The sequence below is a fragment of the Myotis davidii genome, unplaced genomic scaffold (genome assembly GCF_000327345.1).
Source record: "Myotis davidii unplaced genomic scaffold, ASM32734v1 scaffold742, whole genome shotgun sequence".
Lineage (NCBI taxonomy): Eukaryota > Metazoa > Chordata > Mammalia > Chiroptera > Vespertilionidae > Myotis > Myotis davidii.
The window spans coordinates 114124-124417 of NW_006293386.1; positions in this window are offsets into that span (position 1 = coordinate 114124).

The following is a 10294-nucleotide window of genomic DNA, read 5'->3' on the forward strand; positions in this document are numbered from 1 at the left end:
TCGTCCCGGAAGCCGGGATTTCTTTAAACTAACCAATGACAATCAAGGAACATGCGCGCCATAGAGATGACCACATCCTGTGTAACAAGACCCGACTTGCGCCTGGCCAATCGGCAGGTCCACAGTCAGCTCCCCTCCCCTCACTCCACCCCCCTATTAAAGGCCCTGATTTTCTCACGGGTGGCACTCTGCCTCCGATCGCTGCCGGAGGGCGGGGTCGAGTTAGCTAGCTCAATAAAGGACCTTCTGCTTTTGCATCGGACTGGCTCCCTGGTGTGGTTTTCTTGGGGATCTTGAAATCTGGGCATAACAGAGATATAGAGTTTTTAAAGACTTATCTTTTAACTGGGAGTGTTAGCTATGGACATGTAAAATGTACTACAGTTATTAACAAATGGAACATTTCCATATCTTGCTCCAATTACATAGTTAGAGTGAATCCTTCAATTATTCTATATTCTCCAATGGGATGACCTGATTTACGGGTAGCTTCCTGTGTGCCTTCCATTCTCCTATCTGTGTGCAACTCATTTGCACAGGGAAAAGATGAATTTTGAGGGAGATCTAAGTTTAGCTGCAAAGCAATAGATTTTATTCTTAAATATTTAAAAACTCCCATTGCACTAATGAAGGGATGTGACCCCATATTGAATAAAAATATATCATTAATTTGCATAAAATTAATTTTGTAGACACTTTAAAAAATTTATTATTCCGATATAATTACGTAGACATTTCTGACTTTTGGTGGTCTTCATACATTTTATGGATGGATTTTTTAATTAATCAATAAAAATAACTTTGGAAAAGACTTTGTCTGTGCTGTCCCTGGGCCTGGGTTCTAGGAGTGAGTTCCCATTGCAATAAGGATGGTGGCTCAGGCAGAGGAAACAATTTATCGTTCACAAAAAGGTGTAAAACAGCATGATATGCCCAAGAAGAAATGGCACTGTGGCACAGATTTCAATACACCGACATTTAGAAAACTCTGTCTCTATCATATTCATAACAGGTTTTAACTGAGGTAAATTGCACACATGAGAATTGAATGATCATCTAAAGACAACAGGCCAAATTGATAATTGAGGTGAATAATTTGTGTAATATGTAAATTTATTTAAGGGACTTGATTGCCCATATTCATTATCGGCATGATGTGAAGTGCTCTACTTTCAACTCTGCTTTAACTAATGAGAACATCTTTTTTAACATAATTGGTGCTAAAGTTATCTTCTTGATAGGTTTTAGTATTTTTGCATGAATTGCTGCTACACAACTTCATTTATGTCTTGGGACAAGCATTTTCAGGTTCCCTAAATACTAACATATATGATTCTATGCTATTTTGAGATACTAACTTATGTTTTCCTGACTGTTATGTTTCCAATTTTTTTCTTTCTTTGCCCATTTTCAAGTGAACGATATGAGGCCGAATAAAATCACGAATAGTCTTAAGTCTTGGCATTTGCTTCCAAACCCTACATTTCTAGGAGTGTTGATAGGAGTGAAGTAGGTAGTAAAAAAAATTAAAAAATAGAGGAGAAATTGCAGATAATACAATATGCGCAGTCTCAAAAGAGAGAGTCATTATGGTTGGGAATGGGATTCCTTTGTGAAACTGGGAGAGTTTGGAAAAACAAAATAGTGGTGATTTCCTGTGTAGCAGTCTGGTAGGCAGAATAATGTCCTGCCTCTAGGTGTCTTCCTAAGCCTCAGAATCTACATGGGCTCCATATAACCACCAGCGTACTTATAAATGATAAAGGGATGCCAAAGATTTAGAATGATGGGATGTGAGACTCAAGAGACCATTGCTGTTTTAAAGATGAAAGGGGGCCATGAATGCAGGCAAGAAAGGACAAACACAGTCTCTCCCTCAGCTCCTCCAGAAGGGACTGGCACCTTGCTGATGCTGATACCTTGACTTAAACTCCAGGAGGTCAGTTTAGGACTTTTGGTCCCCAGAATTGTAAGAAGATAAATGTATGTTGTTCTAAGTCATTAAGTTTGTATACTTTGTTATAGCAGCAACAGAACATAAATACCAAGAGAAAGGCAAAAAAAGTGGCAAGAAAACAGATTAAATGGCTCTGATGTGGGTGTGTTTAGTAAAGGGAGGATTACAAATAGTCTCACAGAAAGATTCTCTTGTCCTAAAGATGGCACCGAATCAGAAGCAAGCCAATGGGCCTGCAAAGCCATCCTCTGAGAATGATGGAGAAGGAGCAGTAAAGAAATGAGTTTGGACATCAACATTAATTTCTGTGCAGAGTTCATGACCTTATGCCTGACTTTGATATCACACTCATTTTAGAAATACGTAACTCTCAGAGTCTTCACTTTACACATGTTCACAGAAATTCAGAAAATATTATGTTTGTATATTTCTCATTCATTTATTTTTTGACAAATCTCAAAATATTGACAATAATAAGCAATACAGAAGTAAACATAGCTGTATCCCTCTCAGTTTTACTGCAATTCCATTTTAGACAAGTAATCTAATATACTATTTCTTTTTATCTCATTTGGCACTCAATAAAATAAGTACAAAGTTTTAACATGTATATAATCTCATTCATATTATCAGAGAGTTTAAGATATTTAGAAATTCATATGAAAACAAAATACATATATTAGATAGAATCTACACTCAAATTCACCTGAGAGTATGTATAGGGGAATTTTATTAATATTTGTAAGATTCTTAAGTAAATCACTAATTTAAGATTTATGAAAATAAAGTAGAATTTTAAAAATATAAGCCTAGCTGGATTTAATTTTGCTTTTACTCATTTTTAATTTTGAAGTCTGGATTTTAACAAAAATGAAGATAGAACAAGGCCATTGGCATTCAATTTGATGTGCCCTTAAAAATGGCAATTATATTAGAAGCATTAAAATGTTTCATATGAACTTAACAAGAGCTCTCACCTGGTTTCTGATGTTAAAACATTTGAAATTATTCTTAGCTGCATAAATTTATCTCCACTCTTTCTTTTCATTTTAATAGATACTTAAATTGATGGAGTATTTAATGAGTACTTTAATATTAAAAGAAAACTCAATCTTGCTAATTTCAAATGAATAACAAGACTAAGATTATTTGTAAGGGGGGCAATTTGCTGTGTCAAGTCAATTTGGAGAGCCCAAAATATTCTTTTTACTATAATTGAAGTTTAGAATCCAGGTACTGGAACCAATTTATTGATAGCATTCATGTTTTTCTCTTGATATCTATGCACATAGTATTTTTAATTATCTAAACAAGAGAGGAAGGGACAAAATAAACTCAAAACAACATTTAGTGTATATTTATTGCATGGTCATGTCTCCTAGCTATTCAAATTATGTTGGTTATTCAAGAGGTTCAGATTTCATTTTTCATACTATTATAAAAATGAAGGATATATTTCCACTGTAAGCATAAAGGTAATTTATGGCAGCAAAATAATATTTGTATATTGATCTAGTATAATCACCTGATCTAAAAATGTTTCTTTCAATTAGAAAGAAAATTAAGAGTAAATTTTAAGGACTTACCCAAGGTTTTTAATTTCCTATGAGCATTCAAAGATAGGAAAGTTTATCTTCAATTTAGTGTGTGCTCTTTTTCCCCCTTAAAATTACTGCAGTTAATGAAGCCACTTTTACATACAATACTATACAGGTGTTATTGCACACCATCTTTTCTTTGAGTACGGTACTATAGGTTATAACTGGGAAGCATACATTTTATTAAAGCTGGCTTAAAAGATTTTTCCGATATTTCATCTTCTACTTGACTACAAAAATAAATCTGTGGCTGTTTGCCAAAGATTTCAAAAGAAGTACAGCAAATATCTCTATCCCTCTTCCATTTCCTCCTCCCAAGCTTCCAACTGGAGAAGGCAAATAGATTCAAGAAGAAACAGAGTTTGAAAGAAAAGAAAGAGCAACCAAAGAGGCCATGCTCTGTTCGGCACTGTGGCTACCTGAGTGATGAGACCATGTGTAAACTGAGATGAACAACTCGATTAAACTTGATATTAAAGTTTTAGAAGCATTAGTATAGAAGCATGGAGGTTTCCAGAGGAGAAAGCAAAACACGTCATAGCTACAGTTCAAAAGGTTGAATGGTTGAATGGTCCAATAGTTGCTTAGGCTTTTATAGATAGATAGATATAGATAGATAGATGATAGATAGATAGATAGATGATAGATAGATAGATAGATAGATAGATAGATAGATAGATAGATAGATAGATATGCATGTCCCAGGGACACAGACAATAGTGTGGTGGAGGCTTGGGTAGGGGGCTACCAGTGTGGGGTAGAGGAGGTCAATGGGGAATAAAAGGGAACATCCGTAATGCTTTCAACAATAAAGATAAATTAGAAAATATAAAAAATAATAGAAACCCTTTGTGACTATATTACAGTCTTAAAATAGACTTTAAAGCAAAAATAACATTAGCAGGTTTAAAAAGGGTCATTATATAATGACAATTTCAATTTACCATGAAAAAAATATGTATTTCTAAATTCATGTGAAAAACTTATCTCATTTCATTATTTTTAATGACAAGAAGACATGTTTACTTTCATAGCAAGAGAGAGATTTTATGTTCTCTAGTTTTCCTTCCAGATACAAAATTCTATGAAATGTATATTTTTGGGGGGAATGACTGTCCATTTTGGACAAAGGCACATTCATGCCAGTCTAAAGTCATTGGAGAGCTTCCAATATGGGAAATGGGCTCTGAAATACATGGATATTGCTTTTTCCTCATTCTGATAATCAGCTTGTTAGGCACATTCTCCCTATTAACTCTCCTTGACATAATACAATATCATAATCTATTATTTCCAAAGTATTTTTGCAGCTGCAAGAAACAAAATTTCAGAATAAAAATATACTAAAATGAAGGGTAATGCATGACCATGCCCGATTTCACATAACAAAAACAGCAGAGGCGTTGCGATCTCCAGGTAGAGGGCATTCAGGTCTCTAGATCTATTTCTGCGTGGTTCTCTTGATTCTGCCTGCTTCTATGTGAATTTCAGACCCAGGATGGCTGCCCTCTTCCTCTAAGAAGGCAGTAGAAGCTACTGAAGCAAGATAGGTATTTGTTTATATCTATAGGGAAGGAGGACACAACCCTATACCTAATAATGAAATGCATTTTTTTTCTTGAATTTTATTAGAGTATTTCATATTATTTACTAACGGCTAACCTATAAATCTATCAGTTTGATGTCAGGCACTAATGGGATTATGCCCATATTCCTGAATGAAACACAAACTCCTGAAATTACCAGGGTTTACCAAGACTGACTCTTGCTAATGAGAACCCAGAAATGCAGTGGGGGTTGGCGTCAGTCTCTGCTGAGTCACCTGAAACGTGTGTGTTGAGTTAACACAAGAAGAAAAGTGTGGTTCCTCAAGCAAACTTGACAGTGGGGATTGGATACTTAATATGTGTGCTGCTTAGAGTTTAGTGTGTGTTATAGAAAAACATTTTCTCTCTGTTGAATCTTACTAAAAATGATAAAGTTAAATTTTTAGTTTGGAAATATAGAAATCTCTACAATAGGAATATAACTGTCATGTCTATATTGTTTGTACAATTTTAATTTTTAATTTAAATCAAACCACAATTACTGCTTTATCTTCAATGGAGAAGAGATCATTTACTTTATCAAAAATGAAACCGGGGCCAGCACCGGTTTGGCTCAGTGGGTAGAGCGTTGGCCTGCGGACTCAAGGGTCCCGGGGTCGATTCCGGTCAGGGGCATGTACCTTGGTTGTGGGCACGTCCCCAGTGGGGGGTGTGCAGGAGGCAGCTGATCGATGTTTCTCTCTCATCGATGTTTCTAACTGTCTATTCCTCTCCCTTCCTCTCTGTAAAAAATCAATAAAATATATTTAAAAAAAATGAAACCGGGGACTGTCATTATCTTTGGTAGTTTGAATATTTTGAAATTTGGTTATATCATATGATGACTTTAGTAAATGTATGCTCTCCTCTGAGAGGTCTGTAATATGGGGCTTGTATTATTCTGGGTTCTCCAAAGAAGCAGAACGAATAGGAGAATATATATACAACTTGAATATTGCATAATTATATATCTATATATTTAAAGAAAGAAAGACAGAGAGAGATTTACTCTTAGCTATGATCCGGTCTGAAGGCCGGAGAGCCAGGAGATTGGATGATGTAAATTCCAATCCAAAGCCCAGACCCAAGCAGGAGATTAGAATATTGGGTCAAAGACAATCAGGCAGAGAGAGATAATTCTCCTTTACTCACTGAATGAAGCCCATCCACACTGCAGAAAGCAATCTGCTTTACTAGTCTACCACTTCAAATGTTAATCCCTCCAGACTCACTGAGAAATAATGTTTATCCAAATATTTGGGCATGCCATTGCCCAGTTAGGTTAACACATAAAATTAACCATCACAAGATAAGGAAACAATGAAAAAGTGTTTCTGAGAAAGCTGGTTTTTCAAAAGTATATGTTATCCTTTACTGACTATGGAGGTTTTATAAATTTGCTTTTCATGTTTCTAAAGAAACTGTGAACGTTGTTAGCATTGCACATCTGTATTTTCATATGAACTTGAAATCTGTGTTGGCGACCTTCACAATCGCCTTAATTAGTCGAGTGTTATTAAGTGAAGGCAGTTACGCTAGTTTACTGTACTATTTAAATATGTTCATGGTTTAACACCATTTTCTCCAAAGGAAAACTTTAAATATGCCCTTAGCTTAACCCATTGTATTATTTAAGTGTTTGAAAATCAAATACAATATGAAAATCAGGCTTATGTATAAAATGGGGTTTAAATAGAAACACATTCAGATAGTAATGCAATGAAACATAGAAACTAAAGAAAATTTTACTGTTTGCTTGCATTAATCTGAGATAATATCTGCTGCCTGTGCAGATATAAATGTACATAATATATAAACATATGCATAATCCTATATAATAAAGAGCTATTATGCTAATTAGACTGAACAGCCCAACGACCATCCGTACAACATTCCAGACAACCATCCAGACGACCTTTCAGATGAAGCCGAGGCTGTGAGGGCTGAGTCCCTTGCACAAATTTCGTGCATTGGGCCTGTAGTATTTACATAATTAATTAAGTTTATATCATTTGTAGGTTTAGTGTTTAATAGGCCATTAATTCTCTCTTCCTTTCTGGAGAGAAGTAAATTGTGATCATTCTAATTTTATTTAGAAAAATGTCTTCCTAATATTTATCTACCTTCTCTACCAAGAATTTAAGAATGACACTTTGAACAACCAATCACATGGCCAGTGACAGGCTTATTTTCATGCACCTAAGTACATATTTTCACAAGTCATAAAAAAAGTACTAAGGTCATTTGTAAAGCATTTAAAAATTTATATCTGTCCCATTTGTAGACTTTAGAATGTGTTTCTAATAACTTCATGGAAGATTGTGTTCATAAACTTAATATATATATTGCAAATAGCATACATTCAATGAATATTAGAAAAAGGAATCTATAAATATAGAATAAATATGCAGATGTATACATATATCTATAGATAGTTATTCCTTTGTCTAACATTCATTACTGGTTATATAAACATATATACACATTTGCATATATGTTTATTGTTTATTTTCAAACTCTTTTAAAGCAGAGATACTTGATCTCCTGCCTCACCATCCTGTTTCTAGCAGAATTGCTGAGCCACAGTAATCATAGTGAATGCTTACTAATTTATTTTACATTAAATGAATGAAGGGATGCATAAATGCTAGAAATAGAAGATATGTAATTTTTGACTCTCTAATGCCACTAGATAGAAAATATTTCCTGAAAAATAATCATTAGCTGTCATGGCTTAGCTTTACTTTATTTTTTTACCTTATTAATTCAAATAAGCAAAGTGCATTACTCATGGTAAAACAAAACAAAACAAAACAAAAAAACCCAAAGTTTCAAAAGTTAATATTGAGAGATTTGGGAAAAAAAAACAAAAAACGCCAACTGAAAACTTTCCATATGTTCAGGATTAAAGAACGAAATAAAAAACACAACTCCTTAAAATATGCCTTTGGAAACATGAAGAGAATAGGAGGTCCTGAGAGCCCAAGATAGAGTGTTTCAAATGGCAGGAGGATAATATGAAAATGTGAAATGTGAAAATGAGTGAGGAACACAGTCCCTCACTCCATCAACACTCTCTGAGATGCTGTAAAAGGGACATATGGGGAGCTCCAGCTTAAATAAAAAGTGGGAATTTCCTTGCAGTGATCATTATGATTTCATAACATTTCTTGTACTTCTGAGACGGTAAAGTGGGTTAAAGATAAAAAAAAATTTATATTATAAGCTGCTTGAAATATATTTTTAAAGTAGAACATTACGTTCATGTCATATATATAAGTATGGCTATTTTATATATGAATACAATATGAATATATACTTTCAATCAATTACTGCAGAATAAGTATATACCATCTATATTATTTAATTTTGCCCCCAAAATATTTCAGATAATAAATCACAAATTCCTTGTTAAAAATCTGTTATATGAGTCCATTCATTTTACATGTATATATATAAACTTGACAATGTTCACAGCATCTAGGGTCATTTTACATATTAGGTACTGTTGCATATTTAATTCTCAATAAAAAGTGGATAGGATTTTAAGCACATTTAATAAACTTGAAATCATATAGTTGACATGGATGTCTATGGAGGATATGTATGTGAGTGGAAATACTCATTGATAAAGGGAGATGACATATAAAGGTAATATACTGGAGAAGAAGGTGATGCTTACACACAGATAACATCACTGCCACATCTGTTTTGCTAGGTGACCTATAGATATGATTTTAGGGGGTATTTGATGTGTTAAAACAGAGAAGACAATAAAATATTCCAATCTTAGTGATTTTAGCATGGCTTGTTTAAAGATTGTATATACAAACATATACATACTAGAGACCTGGTGCATGAAATTCGTGCACTGGAGGAGGGGGGTCCCTCAACCCGGCCTGCACCCTCTTGCAGTCTGGGAGCCCTGGGGGATGTCCTTCGCGCTGCCATGGAGGCTGGCTTCTGGCTGAGTGGTGTTCCTCTTGTGGGAGCACACTGACCACCAGGGGGCAACACCTGCATTGAGTGTCTTCCCCCTGATGGTTAGTGCGCATCATAGCGACTGGTCGTTCCACAGTTTGGTCGATTTGCATATTAGCCTTTTATTATATAGGATATTTTAATTGCATAAGGCTTTTTCTCTTCCACCTAATTTCACACAGGAAGACCTATATTTCTTATTTCCTTGGGAAGACAGCTGTCTCTGTGGAAACAGCATATCAGACATGTGAAATACATTTCTTTATGAGTATGTTTCATGCAGATAGAAAAAACAAATCCATGAGCTAATCAGTGAATATCAAATGGGAGAAGTCCTCCTACCAGGGTACATGTGGCAATGTCTGCAGTCATTTTTGGTTGCTGTGATGGAGGGAGGAAGGGTGCTATTGGCATTTAGTGGGAAAAGCCAGGTTTGCTCTATCCTACAATGCACAAGATTTTCCACAACCCAGTTATCCAACCAAAATGTCACCAGTGCTAAGATGAACAGCCCTGGGCTAGAGAAAGTGGAGAAAGAACCCATTAATGTGGAAACTGTCATTTTGCAGAGAACGTGAGTCTACATTCCCGTGAGTGCTAACCAGATCCTTTAGGTGTCTTCTCTTTGCAAGTTAATAAGGATTTTCTTTCTACATAAGGAAGCATCCAAGATGTTCACATGCCTACTTTGACCCCCCCTCCCCCCTGTTTGTTACTTTATCAAATGAACTCTTTAGGTCACCCTTGTTTCAATGACCCAGGACAATAGACACTTTTAAGGGAAAAGGTGGTTTGGTGGCCCAAGAGGTACAGCATCAGGTGAAGATTGACCCTTGAACAGTGCAGTGTTTAAGCGCCCTCCAACCTGTCCCATACACATTTTCCTCCCAAAACATGAAGTTTATGCATGATACTGTTATACAAAAATAATACACATATTCATCCTAGCCAATGATTGAAAATATATTAGAAATTCTTATTGAAAGAAAATTATATTTCTGTTGTTCTTTTCCTTTTATGCATACTAATTTTCCTTGTAAGTCCATAGTAATTTTCAGAAAAAGTAATTGTGATGTAATTACTTTCATGAGATTGATGGCAACAGCCAATCTATTATAGGTTTTTATGACATGCTAATTTCCCATCTGTCCATGGTACTTCTCTTATAACAT